At 32.8% G+C, this 20,903-nt stretch overlaps 1 long non-coding RNA gene across 1 annotated transcript; it reads left to right on the forward strand.

Moving 5' to 3' along the window:
• The first annotated feature begins 572 nt into the window (after positions 1 to 572).
• LOC112508062 lies at positions 573 to 2,802 on the forward strand. Its single transcript, XR_003068599.1, has 3 exons — positions 573 to 799; positions 2,323 to 2,405; positions 2,619 to 2,802. It is a non-coding gene; the product is annotated as an uncharacterized LOC112508062 (long non-coding RNA).
• Positions 2,803 to 20,903: the final 18,101 nt, after the last annotated feature.

Raw genomic sequence — 20,903 nt, forward strand, 5'->3', positions numbered from 1 at the left:
TCCTAACGACAAACACTTACCAGGTAAACATTTAGGTAAACAGTCCCTTAATTTACAATAGCGTTATATATATGGTTTGTTAAATAAACCTCCTTTTAGACTCTTGTTATTTTCTTTGACTTAGATAAATGGATTTGAAAACTATAATACTTTCCAACTTTGGAATTTTTAGGTATTTTTGATCAACAAATTTACAAAATTGTTGACCATATTCAATTAATTTTGTAGTGAAATATTTGTGATAAATCTTGAAAATTCAATTACAAAATTAAAAATAAAATGAAAACACAATAACTACTACTTATTACATAACTTGTCTCTTTGTATAATACTCTTACACACACGCATATATATATATATATGTATATATATATATATGTGTGTGTGTGTGTTTGTGTATATATCTTGTTGCATAATATATATATATACACAGATATGGACAACAGTATGCAGAAAAAAGAAAGGGCCTTTTATCTCTCTAGATTGGTAAAGATCTTCTTTCATGTGTGTGTCTTTTTAATTTAAGTTTAATTTTCTTGTATTAAATTTCTAACTCTCATGAGGACAGCGACCCATCATCTTTCATCCTCTTCTATAAAACCCAGTTTTTCCCTTCCGTGATTTATGCTTCTTCCTTTTCCCCCCCATTAATTTTCCATTCATTCCCTTGCTTTTTCGTTTCATGTTCCATTTTTTCTTCTCTTTTAAGCTCTTGAAGGTTCATCAATCTCTGTAATTAGAGCTTCATAAAGCAGCTGCAATGGCGGTCGAGCCTCTCAAAACTGTCTAGCTTTCTTCTGTAAGCTCTAGCGTTTTCTCACACACAGTCACCATTTATGATGCATGATCTTACGTTACATTTATTACTGGATAAATTCTCTTTTCTTTAATTACACTTGATCGTTTTCTTGTATTTTACTTGCTATCATGCCATGGAAATGCTTAATTGAAGTGTGTTTCTTGGGTTTTTTTGTTTTGATAGAAATTATATTTTGGTCTTATTTTTCTTTAGGGTTAGGGTTTCATATGTAGTTCTTGGTTTTAGGAGTTACTTTTATTTATTGGATTTTTACTTTATTTTAAAGATTTATCTTTCTATAAAATCACCGAAATAATCTGATTATTATTCCATAAAAAACCCTAGATTCTTCTAACCCACACAAATAGAACAATTAATTGCTTCAACTTTATATTAGAAACCTAATACTACCATTTTAGGATATTATTTCTTAATCTCAAGATTCATACCATGTCCCCAAAATTTTCATTCTAAAGATTAATATCTGAGTTTTTGGTGCCTTATAACATAAAAACCATGCCATTTTTAGGTTTATTTTTGCCTTTCATTATTTAAGGTTCCCCATTAATGATTTGCATCTCCTGAAACTATTCTTGATTGGGTTTGGAGGGTTGCTCGTCACATTCTGTTTTTGTTCCTAATTCTTGTGAATTATGTAGACTCATCTGCCCAATTAATCTATGTGGTTCACCTCTTTGTTGTTTGTAGCCCAATATGACTAGTTTGGGATAAAAGACTTGTGTGTGAACCAGGTTTAGGTTTGTGCCCTTTAACATAGAATGTGTATATGAACCAGATTTTAGGTTAATTTGTTACCTTATGTCTACAAATATGATGTTTGGTTATGGTAGAGATAATGGAAGAATTAGAGGGAGCTTCCTTCAGTCCACTCATAGGTGGGTAGAGGGTATGGATTTGCTGCCGACTCATTCATTCAAACACAATAGAGACGACGGAGATTGGCTGCCTATTTTGAATGTGTGAATGATGCGGGAGACAAATTTAATCCTTTTCTTTTCTGTGCTTGGACTGAAGGGAGCTCCCTTAATTCCCCATCTTTCTTTATACCAAAAACACATCTGAAGCCATCCCATGGCCATGTATGCATGTATATATATATATATATATATATATATATGAGATCAGTGATGTAGAATCAAGATTGAATTTGGTTTTATATTCTTATCATCTTCCTTTGTGGTTTGTTGAAAATCCTATTTAGTTTTGTACAAAATGAGTGTTACCAGTACTATTCTTTTATAGAGCTTATTTGCTTCTTGTGAATTTGATGTCATTTGATATATAAACGCCATTACTTTCTTGAATGAAGTCCAGTAGGTGAAAATCTTGTCTTGATTCTTTGTGCATAATACTCTTTTGAGGTTTTTTTACCAAGAAACTGGCAGGGAGACCTTGAAGTAGTATTCTTTAAGATATTCATCAGAACGGATCTCCTTCATTTGTATTCTGTAGGTTGTGACCTTTTAATTTGCATCCTTTTTTTCCTTGTTACCCAATTGAAGGGATTCTGTGGATCGGTGTCAAAGATCAACCCGCCGTCTTTCGGCTAGACGGACGGTGGAGTTGTCTAGAATCATGGGTTCAGGTATTACTTTGCCTTTTCGCTACCGCTTGAATGGTTTCCCTTTAAATATATTCATCTACGGCAAATACTTACGTACACCGTTCCCCTTGAATTTTGTGAGTTTTTTTGGGATTATTTATCTTGGGTACTGCTTAAATGTTGTTTGGCATGGTTTAATCCTTGTGTATGGTCTCAATGATCCAAACCCTAATCTGATCCTTAATTTCATTGAAGCTTTCTGTTGACAAACAAAGGGACAAAGATGAAGCACACATTCTGTACATGTTCATTGGTTTTACTTTTCTGTAACTAAAATGTAGCGATGGGGCTAAGGTGTACATTGACATTTGACTGTCTTGTACTTTTACATTTTCTTTGGCAGTTGCAGGTTTGAATAAGAAATCTATCATTCACGTCATGTCATGTACTTACATTTTTCATTTTCTTTTGTTCACCTTTAATCAAATTTTTAGGTGTTAAAGAGGCTTGCCCATTAAGATCGAAAAAATATGATCTTAATGATTAGTGAAATGCTAGCTCTAAAAGTTGAACCTGATTTTTAAAAATAATGCTTTTGTGGCGTTATATATATATATATATATATATATATGCACTCTTTGCTTAAAGATGTAGTTCTTGGTTTTTGGAGTTATTTGATTGGCTGTATAAATCAAGAAGCAGCTTTAAGCGACACCCATGTTGGAACTTGAAGCTAATTTAAAACTATCAAGATTTCTTGGTATTTACACTTATTTAAAAGTGTATATTTAAGTATATTCACTAATGAATTTAAAAAAAACCCATATATTAGTTTTTTTTTCTACTGTATCACACCACTGTATTCAATTTTGTGGGTCTGTTTGTACCATCACCATGTGTTATAACTCGGTTTTTATTCTGACAACAAAATCCAAAGGCACAAACTTTTTTTTGAGATTATCTTGAAAAAGATTTGCTGTAAATTTTAAAAAAGAATCAGAGTTAAAATTAAGAAGGTTAACGTTCAAATTTGATAGGTTTTAGAGTGAATTGCATATTTTTTATGAGTCGTAATCTGTTTTTAATGGATTCCTATTCTTTTTCTGTAATATCAAAATATTACGTCTTGGTGGTTGCATTTTTTTCAATGTTAGTTTCTAATGCTAACTTCCATTCAAAATATCTAGTTTGGTTTAATTTGAAAGCTTCTGTCTTTTACTTCACTTGAACCGAAGACAGCGATGCGAACAGTTCAGGAGGCCGCAGAAGCTGCTTCTTCTCTCTTGCAAACAAGCCTACTACAATGACAAGGAAGGCCTTTACTCTTCCTTTCCTTTCAGTCGAGCTAGGTTGAAGACCTTCTCCAGAGGACTTTGTACCATACATTCCGGTGTGGTTGGATTCCACGTTGTCGGAAGCCCGCCCTTTTTTCTCTTGAACCTATAGGTTCGCAATAATTAAAATTGGTTATTTTATAAAGAAAGAGAGTCCGTCCGTTTATTGAGCGGCCAAGAATCTTCTGTGAAAAGGGGACCCCTTCCGTCGATGGTTTTCGAGCTTCCTTTTTTTATAGCATTAGCTGCTAGGAAAGAAAAATAAGAAATCCTGTTTACAATGAGTTCTCAAAAGATTGATTCAAGTTCCTTGCTGCTCAACCGAAGGTTGATTCATTGAAGTTTAGAGTCACTGTGACAAAACAAATGAAGTAAAGAATCCTGTTGACTTCTAATGTAGAAATTCAAGAGCCAAAGGAGGTGATGAAAAGACCTCTCTCTATCCCCCTTGCCTACTATGATGTCATGTTACATGGACAAAATAGTTGGTTATGCCAAGAAATTGACCCTTTCTATTAGTAAGGTTGTCGTATTGATCAAGGCGAAACTTGAGTGATTCTATTTGTTTCCGGTAATGCATATCCCAGGCTTGCATCACTTGATGTAACGAACGAATTCTAGTCTTGCAAGCATTTGTCTATGTTTGTTCACAAAATTGCTAAGCTCATTACTTATTTAAGTAGGCCTCGCTTTTCAGAGAAGGTGGACAAGGATGGGCTGTAGCTACTATATTAGGATAAAAGTAGTTGTCCCCACTTGAATCAAAATCTTTAGTTGGATTTCAAGCTTTCCTGAATTATGTCTGTCACTGCTTTGATTCATGCAGTTACTATGATAACAACTGGCATTTTCATGATAGCAAGGTGGGTAAAATCGGGGGGGAAGGACAAAGAATTTTAAAATGAAATCTATTGTAAAAAAGTAAGACTGTTAGTCTTGCTAAAGAAAAGAGTCGATTTTAGTATTGAGGTTACACCTATGGAGCAGGTTGTTTTTCCAGTTTGTCAGTCCTCGATTATAAGTTCTCATTGACCAACTTAAAAAATGAAGCCTATTTCTTTGAAATCCACTTTCCTGAAAGCTTACTAAGGTGCGACGCCTGATTGTGAGTCTGTAACAAAGCATCAGACCAAAAAGGGGAACTCTGGCTTCTACAAACTTCCTTTTCTCCATGCCCGTTCCGAATGCGCTTCGTGTGCCATTGGCGCTTTCATTCCAAAGGCGAGCATATCCATTGAGTGATTGTAACTACTATCGTTTACGAACCTATACGGAACACTTATCTCTTTCTCAGTGCTTACTACCACTTTTAGGGTAGGCAAGGCTAACTCAGCCGTTTACTTCTAGTCATTTAACGACTGAACTTGTTGGTCCTAATTTGTCTTTAAACCCATTCAGATCATTGAACCCGGTTCTTGGGAATAGTTGTTTTTTTATGGTAAATTAGTTGGTAGGACGGGCTACTCAATTTACCCCAGGGTAGCAGATTACCCAAAAAATACCTGAGAGCTCTCCCTGTCTCTGCCTTTCTTTCCTAGTCCTGAGTTTTTCTAGGCGGCATCCCCTCTTAGTTTTAAGTAAGCGAAACCATTCCGTTTTGGTTCTTCTCCACATTCTTGCGGATTTTGCAATCAAGAAGGTTAACGTTCAAATTCAATAGTTTTAGAGTGAATTGCATATCTTTTTACGAGTGGTAATTTGTTTTTAATGGATTCCTATCCTTTTTTTGTAAAATCAAAATATTACGTCTTTGTGGTTGCATTTTTCAATGTTCCAAGTTTCTAATACTAACTTCCATTCAAAATATCTATTTTGGTGTAATTTGTAAGCTTCTGTCTTTTTTTTAACTTCTTGACTTGTGTTTATTAGAACAACATATTTATTATTAAATTATTATTATCGAATAAACAACCATTCAATGTCCCCCAAACGTCTTCTTTGGTGAGAATTTTCCTACAAGAAAACTATCGTTTCACCAAACTTGAACACAAATCCAGTATTACTATTCCAATCAATCCCCACCAAAAGATACACATTATTTTGTCTTTTCTATCAAATTGATCATAACCACTACCTACATTCCACGAAATTGTGCACCACAAATAGAAGCTAATAAAAAAACCCACGATCCCATAGAAAGACATCACAATTCCTTCTGAAAAAAAAAACTATTTCCTGAGACGGAAATAAAGATATCAAATTTAATCAAAAGTTTAAATCAAAATCAAAAACAATGTTTACTGGAACATTTGTAGAAAATCAAGCTAGAGATATCACATAATCTTTGTGTTGATTCTTAGAGATCAATTCCATAATTATTGATTTTCTAGTTATTCGATAGACTTGTATTATATTTTAGAGGCTAATCTATAAGAGTTGTTATAGTTTTGCTTGTGTATAAATATGTACATGGTATTCAAGTTGGAATCTACATCTTTTCTCTCATTGAATTCTTATATGGTATCATAGCCTGGAGGATCCAGGCTGTGTTTCTGTACTCCAACACTGGTCCCGTTCCAGTATCTTTTTCATCCGACTATATATATATATATATATATAGTATGGATTCTATTCTCTCTTTAAATTGGTGCAAGACTGCACTATTTTTCCTTCGTTCCTATTGAGAAGTTCATCACAATCTACTGTTTAGCATCATGACAAAAGAAAGAGGGGTATCCAAATCTTCTTCCAATTCATGGACCCAAACCTACAGTGATAACTCTCCCTTGCTGATTACCAGTCACAAACTTGATGGGAAGAAATTTCTACAGTGGTCATAGTCAGTCCTTATGATTATATGAGGAAGAGGAACTGTATACCTCAATGGTAGCATCTTTCGCCTTAGTTCTGTTGATAAACAATATAAAGGCATGGGAACTCACCAATTGTGATGGAATGACTCATAAATTATATGGAAAACAACCTCATCAGTACCTATCTATCGTTTAAAACTACAAAAGAAATATGGGATGATGTCAATGAAAACTTCTCTGACATGGGAAATGCCGCCCAAGTATTCGAGATCACGATGAAGTTGAAAGAGATTCGTCAAGGTACTTTTGAAGTAACTAACTACTATAACTGTTTGAAAGTCTTATGTTAGGAACTGAATATGTTCTATGAAGCTGATTGAGGCGAAGTCGAAGAATATGTAAAATTCAAGGTACACTTGGAAGAAAGAAAGACTCTACGATTTCCAACAGGTTTAAATCGTTAATTATATGAGATACGTGGGAGAATTCTCAGCTGAACCCCTTTACCATCAGTTGGTGAAGCATTTGCGGAGGTTCGTGGTGAAAAAACCGTCAGCGTGTAATGCTCGGTTATCAAAAGGAAGCTAAACCAGTCTCCAATAATGGGAATTGTTCTATAGAGACCTCTGCACTTGTCTCAAAATGACCACCCATCTTTAAGCTTCGTGAAAGAGGAGACTCGTGGAAGAACAGACAAGGAGATTGTGTATGGTGTACTCACTGCAACAGAACATGCCACACACGGGACAAATGTTACAAGAATTATGGATATCCATGGGCAAACTAGAATCAAACTACATCGAAGGCGCACCACACATCATTCTCGCTTGTACCAGAGGAACTACCTACTTTATATGAGGTAATGAATGTGCAACTGAATAGAGCCCTCCTCATGAAACCTATCAATCGTAATGGTCATAATGCCTTTAATGTCCTTTCTAAATCCAGTGCTAATAACCATTGGATCTTCGACTCAGGGGCCTCTAATCACATGACCGACAACTCCTCTTTATCTCACACTTGTAGTCCCTGCCATAACCAATCTAAGGTAAGGATAGACGATGGATCTTTCTCCCCGATTGTGGGCACAATCTTGGTTTGCCTCACAGATCAAATCACACTCACTAAAGTCCTTCATGCTCCAAAGTTGTCTTGTAATCTCCTATCTATTCACATGATCACTCAAGATAACAAATACTTGGCTCTATTCTTTCCACCGATTTTCGTGTGTAGGAATAGGGATCGGGGAGGACGATTGACAATGTAAAGTCAAAGATGGACTTTATATCTGGGAAATTAATGAATCAAGAATAAACAAGCATGTTTAAGCTCTAAAGTTTCACCTTCCAATAAATACACCATCCTGATGTGGCATCATAGACTTGGACACCCAAACTTTCAGTACCTTGAAAATTTTGTTTCCACAATTATTTCAAAATCAAGATGTTGGTTCTTTTATGTGTGAAATTTGCCAATTATCAAAACATACTCCTGTTCCCAATTCTCTAAAACCTTATGCTACCTCTAAATCATTTTCATTAATTCACAACAATATTTGGGGACCCAACTAGATAAAAATGTTTCTTATCAAAATGGTTTATCACATTCATCAATGACCATACACGCCTATGTTGGGTTTATCTCCTTAAAGACAAATCAGAAGCCCCCAAAACCCTCAAAACCCTCCAAACCCTCCAAACCTTTCACATCATGATTCAATATAGTTCCAAGCAAGTGGTCGTCCTGGGATTAGTCGACTCGCATAGCGGGTTGGATATTTAGGTTAATAAAAAAAATACTTTAATTCTGCTCTAGGAACCTACCTCTCTGATCATGGCATTATTCATAAAAGCTCTTGTTCGGACACACCCCCAACAAAATGGTGTCTCTAAATGAAATTAAAGAATCAACACTTACTAGCCACAACACGTCCCCAACGTTCACCATGCATATTCCAAAATATCTACGGGGTGAAATTGTTCTCACTGCATGTTACCTTATAAACCGATTACCTTCAAAAGTTCTTGTCTACAAACCCCAATTGATATCCTAAAGAAATCATTTCCACTATTTCAAGCCTCCTATATTTCACCAAAAATCTTTAGATATACAACCTTCGTCCATTCTTGTGACTCAAATGAGTCCAAATTTGATCCCCGTGCCCACAAATATGCCTATTTTTATATTCATTGACACAGAAAGGATATAAGTGTTTCTCACCAACCTTGCGACGAATCTGTCTCTAAAGACGTCACTTTTTTTCTAATCTGAGCCCTATTTCCCGAGGCCTCATCTTCAGGGGAGACTCTAAATGAACATGAGTCCTTAAATGGTCTCCTCGACCTTGAAGCTGCTGAAAATCGGGAAATCGAATACAATACTCTAATAGTTTCCATTCTATAAAATTCACTCCTAGAACCACCACCAAACACCACACTCGTCCCCAAATCTGATGGACCTGATTTGCTTGTTTATTTGAGGAGACATTGCTCTACTAGAATGGATAAATCAACGACTTTGGATTGCCAAGAAATTTTTCCTGATAACTGTTCTAAAAAAAACAACCATCAATTGTTGTCTTGGACACCACATGTCATGAAAATCTCCCAATTGTCATTCGAAAGGGAGTCCAATCATTTACAAAGCACCCTATTTCCATCTTTGTGTCCTATGAGAAGTTGTGCACTACATATAGAGTATTCATCACTCATTTGGATCAGGCTGAAACTCCAAAAAACATGACCACACTTTTTAATCCTCAAAATAGAAGAGTGCCATCTTGGAAGAACTAACAACCTTGAAGAATAATGGAACATGGGAACTAAGTAACCTTCCAACAAGGAAAGAAGATTGATGTATGCAAATGATTGTTTACCACCAAATACAACAATGATGGTAACATAAACAGGTACAAGACAAGACTTGTAGCTAAGGGCTACACTCAGACGTTTGGCATTGACTATCAAGAGACTTTTTCCCCTATTGTAAAACTCAATACTACTCAAGTTTTACTTTCCTTGGCAGCTAACCTTGATTGGCCTCTAATGCAATTAGACATAAAAATGCGTTCCTAAATGGCGAACTCAATAAGGAAGTTTATATGGATCTTCCCCCTGATTTTGAAAACCTCGAAGGGAAGACTAAATAAATCACTTTATGGGTTAAAACAATCACCGAGGGCATGGTTTAGCTGATTGACTCAAGTGGTAACAAGTAGAGGATACAATCAAGGACAGGTAGATCACACTGTGTTCTTCAAGCACTCTAAAAATGGTAAGATCTCAATTCTTATCATAACGTTGATGACATAATCATGACAGGTGATGACTTGGCATAAATCAACCAACTAAAAACCTATCTCATCTTGGAGTTCGAAATGAAAGACCTTGGACCATTCAAATACTTCCTAGGAAGGGAAGTTACAAGAAGCCAAGAAGCGATCTTCATTTCACAAAGGAAGTATGTTCTTGATTTACTAGCATAGATAGGAATGATGGGATCTAAACCCGCTAGCATCCTAATGGAACCCAAGAAGCTAGGAGCTGAAGAAGATATCCCAAAGGTTGACAAAGAGAGATATAAAAGGCTGGTAGGAAAATTCATTTATCTCTCTCACACAAGGTCTGGTATCACTTTTGATGTAAGTGTTATCAGCCAATTTAGGCACTCCCGAAAGGAGAGACACATAACAACAACATATAGAGTATTGAGGTACTTAAAGGGGACCCCTGGAAAAAGACTGCACTTTAAGAAAGAAGAAAATAGGTTTATCGAAGTATTCATAAATGTTGACTAGGCAGGCCCTGCAACAGATGGACGCTCTAACAACGGATATTGCAGTTATGTATGGGGGAATCTTGTGATTTAGAGAAATAAAAAACAACTTGTTGTATCTCGAACCACTGATGAATCAGAGTTCAGAGTTGTCGCTCATGGTACATGTGAAGAAATATGGCTGCAATGACTAATGGAGGAGCTACGTATACCGTCCAAATCCCCTTATAAAATTGTACTGCGATAACAAAGCAACAGTAAGCATAGCTTACAATCCTGTTCACCATGACTGAACAAAGCATGTGGAAGTAGATAGACATTTCATCAAAGAAAAACTTGATTCCGAAAGAGCGTGCATGGTTTACTTACCCACAACACAATGAGTAGCCGACATACTAACAAAAGGCCCTACAAGGAGATTATTTGAAGATCTTACTTGCAATATTAGCATGAATGGTATGTACACGCCAGCTTGAAGGGAAATGTTGGAATATTTGTAGAAAACCAAGCTAGAGATGTCACATAATCTTTATGCTGATTCTTAGGGATCAAAAACATAATTGTTGATTCTTTATTTATTAGATAGATTTGTATTATATTTTAAATGATGATTTATAAGAGCAGTTGCAATTTTGCTTGTGTATGAATATGTACATTGTGTTCAAGTTGGAATATACATATTTTCTCTCATTGGATTCTTATAATGTTGACATCCGAACTTAGGCATAGATAAAAACCAAACATATAAAAAGATGAGACACATTGTCTCATAGCTTTATCAGAGACATTAGAGATTGCCCTTTTGTTTGGTGGTTTTGATTGTTTAAATATAATTAGTTGAGTGTCAGTTAGAAACATTCATCAGTTGTAGTTGGAAGTTTGTTGATGAGTTTGTAAAGACACGTGGATGAGTAAGTTTTGTCTCACTGGTCCATGATAGAAATAGTTAATGTACTATATAAAGGTGTTAATGTAGCTTGTAATCCTCATTCTTAAAACAATCATAAAATATGCATTCTCTCAAACTCTCTGGATAATACTTTCCCTCTCTAGTTTTATAAAGTCTCATGGAGCTTCATGGTGGTAAGTATGAGGCACAACAGAGTAGAAGAGAAGGATGGTACATGGCAGCAAAAGAGAGGAGGAGCATTAGGGGTGTTTGTCGTCAGGTTTGGGTGGTTTAACCACAAACCAAACCTTATTGGCAGTTAATGGCAGATCTAGAAACTTAGATGACTAGGGTCAGATTTAGGAATGTGAATTTTTTTCCCGAAATCTAATAACCCATCCAAACCAAAATGGTTTCGGGTTATTTGGTTTTCGGTTAAAAGGTTCTGTTCAAGTTCTTTCTTTTACCATTTAGGTTAAGCTGAATAGCAAATTATACCATAGTTTAATTTTATATATTTTATCTCTATAAAACAATTATCATATGATAAACTAGTTTATATTAAAACTAAAAGAACAATATATTGAGATGGATTTAGTAAAATCATACTAAGAACTAAGATTCCTTATATGGAAATGGATTTAACAAAGTAATACACAAGATATTAATATCAATTTATTTCTTTTGGTAGAAAAAAAATTAAATGTGTGGGGTCTTGTAAAAGTTAAATGGTTTCTTTAAGCATGGAATCAAACTATTTGTAGAAGGTAAAAAAAATTAAGCTAAATTCATATTCTTTTTATCTTTGACTGGGGTCAAGAGACTCCGTTGCTTTCTATGTGGCTCCACTTATTTAGGAAATCTTTTAATCCGAGTGATTTGGCATCAAGTGATCAAACCAAACCATAAAAAGGTGGTATGGTTTGACCGGTTTAGACGGTTTAGATTTCTTATGAGCTTTAAATTTAAAAAAGTATACCATTTATATGTAAAATGAAATTTCTACCACTATAAAATTATTAAAAGTAAGATATTGAATTATAAAATATACGTCTATCTTTATAACTAAAGAAACATTGAGCAAATTGGAAAAAGTTAAAGAAATCTACCAACAAGAAATGGAATTTCAGACAAACATTGAGGAAGTCGAAGGTTGATTTGAAATTTTGGATTAATTTTTGATATTTGGAATTTTGCCAATTTAGATGACGCGATCAATTGAGAAATGAAAACTAAAAACATAACGTCTTTGATGAATATTTTTCTAATTTTGACATAAAGTTGAACATATAACATGAAAATTATATATGATTAATAGATGTCTATTTCTGACGGTCGGTTCGGTCCAGACTGCTAAAAAAACGTTCAAACCGCTGACCAGACAGAAGTGAGCGGTTTGACTATTTTCAGAGCGGACCGAACTGCTAGACCACTCAAACCGTCAAAAACAGTCTATTTTAACTTGGTTTGGACGGTTTAAACCTCTAAAAAACATGGTGGTGGTATCACAACATGAGTGATTTGTCCATATGGTTTCATTGGAGATGGACAATGTGTTTGGTGGTGTAGTATAGCTTCATTGTAATAAACCATAATAATAATAATAAATAATGGTTGGTAATTGTACGGCTGAAACGTAGGTGAAAGGGTGGCTTATGCAAGTCAAACAACTAAAGTAACCACCGGCCATTTATGTTGGGATGATTCAAATGCTTAGAAACCGTTGATTAGAGGGTATAAAAGGGATGGTGCATGGTAACCTTGGGGAAGAAAAAAATCCATCGACAAGGAGCGGTAGTGGCCGCCAGAGAGGAAGACGAAGGTTCGCTATAACGCGTCTAGTTCGACACTAATTGGTAAGACACTTATATCTCTCGTCTCCTAGTCGTTTGATCGGGTTGTTTTTCGTAGGGCAACTGTGGCTAATGGTCACCACTCACCTCTATCGTTCGCCACAACGGTAATCCCCGTCACACCGAGTTGTCTAAACGTGACCCTCATTACGGTTCTAAAAGTTAGAATTTAAGGTTCTTGTGGGTGTTGGTCATAATATAGTAAATGGCTCAAGGTTTTGTTGTTACAGTGGATCAAAGGGTTCATAACTCTTTGTGATTTGAGTTGTTTTTAGGCAAAATATTCCTCCTTGTTAAGCTTTATTGTTTATCAATGATATTTGAGAGAAAGGATAGGAAAAAAAAAGGAAGAACTTGAATGGTTTCACATTTATTTATAATTATAACCAAACTTACTTGGGATTTTCTTGAGATTTTTGATATATCATGTATGCATAAGACGTTTGATATTTTTTTATAATATGTTGTGAGTATTTGTGTGGCAATGAGGATGTACTACGGTATGATTATATAAAGATGAGCACGTTTTTGAGTAATACCATTCCCCAACACTCATAGACACAACCCCGGGCCTGGGAAACTTCTTGCCCATTGCGTTGAATCTAGCACGAGACCAGTTTCACTTGTCTAAGCCGTAACTGCGGACATGCGGTGTGAGTTTGCTAGGTAATGCTGTGTGAGGTAGACGTCTCCCATAACGTCGTTGGCTTTGTGAATTATGTTGTGTAAACCATATGCATAATAAATTATGAAGTAAATCTATTTAATAATGTTGTGTATGCATTACAACTGTGAATTCACTGAGCCCTAGTGATAACTCTCAATTTTGAGAGTTATTTATTGTTCAATGCTTCTATTTTTTATGTGTTTTATGTACCCATTTTTCTTCTATCTTATATATTTTGTCTAAAATGTTTTAAGAAGTGATGAAAGGTTAAGGATTTGATTTTATTCTGAAAAACCGTCACTGCTGAAAAATGCCCACTTCGATATTTTCTTCAAAGCAAATTTGGATAAGTTTAAATACTTGTTTTCTGGTATTTAAGAGAACTAATTCTACAGTCCATTCTGAAAATTTCACAATATTTAAAGGGATGGACCTTGTTGTATAAAAAATGTCTTAAAGTGCCTTTTTCCCTTATTTTAAGGGAAAGACCATCTCTATCTTTTTCATACTTTCAAAAAAGGTGACAAGACCTGAAGATTTTGCAAGATATGTAATGAAGTCTTTGCCCTCGAGATTGAAGAAGGCTTTCTTCCTTTGGGTAAAAGGGATGTCCATCTCTCCCTTTCTCCTATAAATTAAAGCATTTACTCCCATTTGAAAGACACATCTTTTGGAGCATTTACTCTCAACTAAAGATCTAGAGCAGTAGTTCAAGTTTAACTTTCTGTATTTACTTCTTTTCTTGTATTTAATTTTCAGCTACGTTTCTTTTTAATATTATGCCAACTAAGGGCAACAGTTTTAGTAAAATTTCAATTCAAGTATTTCTTATGCATTTCTCTTCTTCTTCTTCTATGTTCTGTAATTTTATTATGAACTAATCACCCCTTTGGGTGTGGGTGTGAGCCAAACTTAAGAACTTGTAGGCACACTTGGGTGTTGCCATTGTTATTAATTCTTAAGCTTGGTCACTTTAAGTTGGGACTTAAGCTTAACGCGGATAAGCCGATCACTTTGAAGTGTTAATATTAGATTCTTGATCCAGAAATGGACGGATTTGAAATACGGCTTAATTGACGCACAAAGATTTGAGAGAATCTTTGATAATCACGTAGAGACACAGATTTTGCATGTTTTTAGCTAACGTTCAAATATTTAGTCGAGATTTATACTACAAAGAGATTTGAGCATAAATCTTCAAGCTAGTGTAACTAGATATCTTTTTATCACTTAGCTAATTCGGCAAGTTTAAAATTGATGACGTGGGCACTTTGTGGGCACAATATATAAAAATTTACTTTCGAGATATTGGAGTTTATATAGAAGTCCCATGAGTTTTTGACCATAATGTTCCTACAATCTTCTTAAGGAAAACTTACATCTATACCCATCTCTTAATTTGAAAAGGTTTATTTCGTATTCTAAGTTTTTTACCAACAAAACTCAACTTTTATTCACAAACCAAAACGTGCTCAAGAAGTTCATAAAACTCTCTGATTCTCAGTAGTCCAATCCCTGTGGAAACGATCTTGGTACTATACCACTTTATTACTTGAAGCGATCATAGTGTCGACGTGCACTTGCACCGCCACTGTGGGGACTTTGTGCCCACTATGTGAAAACTTACGATTCCAAGCCATCACCTAGGCTCACCCATCTCCTGTTCAAAATAATTTGCGACTAGGTCATCAATTACTCAGGAGTAGTAGCAAGGGGAAAGAGAAAGCTTAGAACCTAGTTATCGTGGAACAAAGGCATGTCGAGGAGCGATATTCGAGTTTTTTTTTAGCGATCAACTTTTAGACAATTTTTCATTAAGTTTTATTATCTTGATAACTTCTGTTACATTGGAGTCTTTAGACTTGGAACAATATATTTTTGGATGTTCATTTATATAAGAATTTTTTTTGGGTCATTACATCCATGGTGGTGAGGATGTATACAAGGGAGTAGAGGAGGGATGGCATGTGATGGCTCAAGGAAAGAGGTGGATGTGGAGAGGCTCCTTCAAGTCAAAATGTATCCTTTTAAGTATATAATATTTATATACGATAAATGCAACAAATGAATTCACACATCTTCTTCATCTTTGGTGAAATTTGAACCTCTACTTTTTATGAGAGGTCAAAGACTACGATTCCACTAGACCAAAGACCTTTTGGTAATCAAAATGGATTTTGTTAGGTCTTCAAATGAATAAGGTGATAAAAAAAAGACTTAGAACAACACTTATTCTAATCAATAAGTTAGTGATAGGGATTTAGGGCGTCCAAAAAATGATTCATAAGGATATGATCCGTTGGTTTTTTTAAATACCACAATTATTGAACATGTAATTCACTCTTCTTTGTAGATTTTACTTTTTAGTGGTGAATATAATTTTGAATAGTAATAATGCATTTATTATGTGTTACATCAATTTTTAGAATTTTTTTCGATGATGTTACATTTTCACAGTAAAAAAAAATTAATATCATCAAATAAATTGTAACACGTTATTATTATAATTTTTTAGCCGGAGCCTAATTTTATATAACGGTCTATAAAATATTTATTTTTCTATATAATAAATCTCTTAAAAATATTGTAAAGGAAATATAACATTTAAAATATGTTTAATTTGTTGAATTAAATACAACCCAAGGCATACTATAATGTAATTTCATAAATTAAATACGAATTTAAATTTATCTTAAAATACATGTGCTGGTCTTATAACTCTTAAATTCAGATATTTATTAAGTTGGTTATTAGAGTTTAAAAAAAAAAAACAAAATATGATAAATGTTAATTAATAACATTAAACAATACTTGAATTTATAAGCTTTAAAAAATGTGCGTTTATTGCAAAATAATAATTAAAAATGATAATTAAGAAGTGTTTGATACTCAAGAAATAACGGCTAATCGTGTTCACATTACCTCGAATGTTGCTTTTTCTATTCCTTTTGTTTGTCGATCAAATATTTAGATACATCATCTAACAAATAGATTAAACATCTCACTTTATAAGCTATAAGTTTGGCTTCTAGGCTAGGTTTTTGAATAAGCCATTTTCTTTAATAGGTTGTAGGGTATTTCTTTTATATCTTTTTACTAATTCTTTTTATGTTGTTTTAAATTATTATTTAATTTTAAAATAAATGTTTATATTCAAAAATAAACGAATGAATATGAACACGTTTTTTTGTTCGTTTAGTTTAACGAGCGAACATGAATAATGATATCGCCTGTTTATTTATGTTCGTTCATTTATATTCGTTTTACATTCATTTAAATATATATATATATATATATATACATATATTATTTTTATATATATTATGATATTAACATGTGAAATCGTTGATTTAATTAAATTCTTAGAATCCTTATCTCTTATATTTACCCGATTGTTTTGTTATGTTATTTTTTAGTCCTAAAATGATGAGTAATGATAGTTGCTTTTAGTATATTTGTATTTGTTCATATATATATTCATCCGTATGAGCCTCTCACGTTTCATTGAGATTGTTGCTTTTACATTCATTTAGCATCTTAACAAACAAACATAAACAAATTAAAACATGCACATTTTCTTAATGAACAAACACGAACACAAAAAATTACGTTTTCTTACCATTTGTATTCGTTCGGTTCATTTACAACCCTAAATGCTTCCAACAAAACTCAAAAAAGAATTATAAATTATTTTTTCCAGCTATTTTCGGTTGTTGGTCTCAACATTCTTTCATATATTATTTCCCTCAACTTTCTTTTGATGACTCATTTATTGTTTACTACGACTAGTTCACTTCTTTTTAGTGTTGTAGTTATAAGCCTTTTTAGTGTTTATTTAGATGATTATGATATTTAATTCTGATGTTTCTTTTAGAATACTTGTTAATATTATCAGATTTTGTGTTCTTCACTATTGTTAATGATTTTTTACTGAGGATTCTGAAAAATCCAAACTCATTTTTAACCAGAATCTCATTATCTTCGAACAGATTATTCGACTTGGAATTTCTTCTATACTCCTAAGTTTCTTCTTGGATCATTATTCATCTTTTGTTAAAAGTAAAAAAATTCAGGACAAAATGTACAAAATAATAACCTATGTTCATAAAATTTTATATTATAGCATTGTATTTTCAGTTTTACTTATTACAACAATGTATTTACAAATTATTTTTTATTAGGGCATTTTACTTTGAAAAATTTCACTTTATAGCATTGAGTAAGCTTTTGATTCAAATTTACCCATTATATCATGTTCCATGTCACCTCACTTCCAAGTAGGCTGTCGACGTGTACCATACCCCTGCTGTGAAATTTCTTATTATAACATTGTACATTTAAAATTATTTTATTATATCATGACTAGTTCCTATTACAACATGGTACTTTTACTTTTAACATTTTATTATTTACACATTGAACATTTAGTCAATCATGTTTACCAAAATTTAGTATATGTTTCTCCTAAGTTTCAACTAAAAATTTACTCTCCAAATTTTGAGATCATAGTAATAAGTAACCTTTTTATTTGAATTAAAATTACATGACACAAGTTACCAATCATGTAATATATATATATATATATATATATATATATTTTGTAAGGGTGTCCGGGCCAAAGCCCGACTAATCCCCGGCAAATTTGGAGGCTAAACATGGCCTCACTTAAATGTCGCCAACACTCCGCTCCCAGGGCTCGAACTCGGGTTCATGACTATGTCATGCCAAAACCTTTACCACTAGGCTAGAAGGTCTAATCATGTAATATTATTGTTCACATGGTTGTCCACGTGTAAAATTTTACTCACGTGACATTTCTTATTATAACTTTATACTATATTTTTTTTTGATTTTATATATTATTTAATAAATATATTAAATGAATTAGATAATTCGTTAATATAACAATATTAAAAAGATTAATAAAACATAATTTATCTTGCTAACATTTTTTTATGAAAAAAAAAGAATTGTTACGTTTTTTTTCCCGAAACTGTTACTTGTTTAAAAAAAATTATTTGGCATATAAATATATCAAATACTTACTTAAATTTTTTTAAACTATTCATTAATATAACAATATTATCTAGTTTGTAGAGAACAAATTATCTCGCTAACATTTAAGGAAATCGTTAAAATATATGTAGTCTTTTAAACAAAATAAAATAAGAAACTATTACTTTTTTCTAAAAACAAAATAATTATTTTGAAAATAATATATCGTATTTATTAAAGAAATATTTTACCCTAAAATTTTTAGTTTGAATGTCATTTAATAAAAAAAATTGAAATGTATTTTTTAATGGTCACAAGAAAAGTGAAAATCATTAAAAAAAATTGAAAAATGTTTTTCTTTATTTTGGTCATGTCATCAAAATAATGTGTTATTCATATCATCTCATTTAAACCAAGTAAACAACAAAAGAAAGAGATTTAGCCGGTTTAAAATGTAACAAGTTAACTATTGCTATATTAAGTTACTTTTAAAGTATAATATTCTAATGAAAAATAATTTAAAATACGTTGTTATAATAAAAAAAAATTATAAATTCAAAAACAATTTTGAAACTATGTACTCGTTTTTAACACAAACATCTATTGTAAGACAAACAAATAATAACATACACAAAGTAATTTACTAATTACACATTTCAATCGTATTATAAAAACCTTTTGCTTTTGGCTCTATTATACAATTTAGAGGGTATTAATTTGGGATTGCTTATTTGAAACAATTTATGTTTTTTTTACAAAAGCACTTATCAATTTATTATAAGTCAGAAGAGTTTAACTTATTCAAAAACTTCTTATCTACCGATATAAGTTGTTTATACAAACACTCAAAAATACTTATTACTGATATCATATTGAAATAAATCAATAAATTATTTTTTTTAAAGCAATAAAAACACCCCTTAATATGATCTTAGAATAAAAAAGCGGTTTTGATATTTATATAATAAGTTGAACTCTGTGTTTCTTGAAGCAAAACACTAATAAAGTAGCTTGTAGCTGCAGAATCTTAAGTGGCTACTTTCGATTAAAGTAAGCCACTTCTCTTCCCATGCTTCGAGGTTTCAAAGTACAACTTTTTGGCTCTTTTTTTATATTAATTTTCCTACAAATGGCCATACTCCTATGTCTTAGGTAACCCCATTAAAGTAGTAAAACCTATGATAATATATACATACATTCGATATATATGTATATACCCTAAAGGTGCATATGAGGTTTGATCTCAAAGTACCCATCTAAGCTGTCTTAAAAATTGGCTGATTCATTTTGGTTTTGGTCAAATGATTTTTTAGTTTGAAGTATCAAACCCTAATCCTCAAATAAAGCATAACGTGCGAATCCCATTGCAAACTAGTTTGTGCCTAATTCGGAGGGTTTTTGGCACTAATTCCACGACTATAGGCTCAAAAGATAGGTATTGATTAAGCTCGATCGGTGACCATAGACTTTCTTAACTGTTCTTAGGATTACAATTTGGTGATCGGTTCGGCTTGTTGGTGTTAAGCTACCTCTCTAAGAGAGATATGTATCACTAGCTAGGGTTTGTGATCTATGTTGGCCCCTAGAAAACTATTATCCAAGTGTAAGAGCAATTAGGGGTCATCACTCTTTTAGCATGCTTGACTCTACTATCTCATACCAAGTTGCTTCTCTTTTTGAATTAGATATTAGTGTGATTGGCTGTTGATTTATCTGAAGGAATAATGTAGGTCTTGTTTATGGGAAGCTAATAAGCAATTAAGCACGTCTAAAGAGCATCCACAATGTCGAGGTTTTTCGTCAAGGTTTTTCATATTACGTCATTGTCAACTCAAAAACTCAATATATCTTTACTATGATAAAAACCTCTCTCAAGCTTTTTCATAGTTTTTTTAGGACCCCACCATTTTAACTTTACACCATTTATGTTATTATTTATAAAATTCAATATATTAGATTTGAACAAGTACACATTTATTTTGATCGAGAAGTGGTATAAAAATTACGTAAAATCTAAATTAACAAAGTGAATTTATAAAAATCTGTTTTTGTAAAAAATTATAAAGATGTTACCAATTTTTTTAATCAATTTAAATATATAAAAACAATATATTTACTTTTATTGTGTATTTATGTTATGTTATATTATTTAATAATTATATTAAAATATAATTACTTTAATTATATTAATAAAATAAAACTAATTATATACATAACTTTAATAAAATTCTATAAAGTTAAACATGATAAACCTTTGAAAATATAGATCGTACAG

This window comes from Cynara cardunculus (genome assembly GCF_001531365.2).
Source record: "Cynara cardunculus var. scolymus isolate 2C chromosome LG 2, CcrdV1, whole genome shotgun sequence".
Classification (NCBI taxonomy): domain Eukaryota; kingdom Viridiplantae; phylum Streptophyta; class Magnoliopsida; order Asterales; family Asteraceae; genus Cynara; species Cynara cardunculus.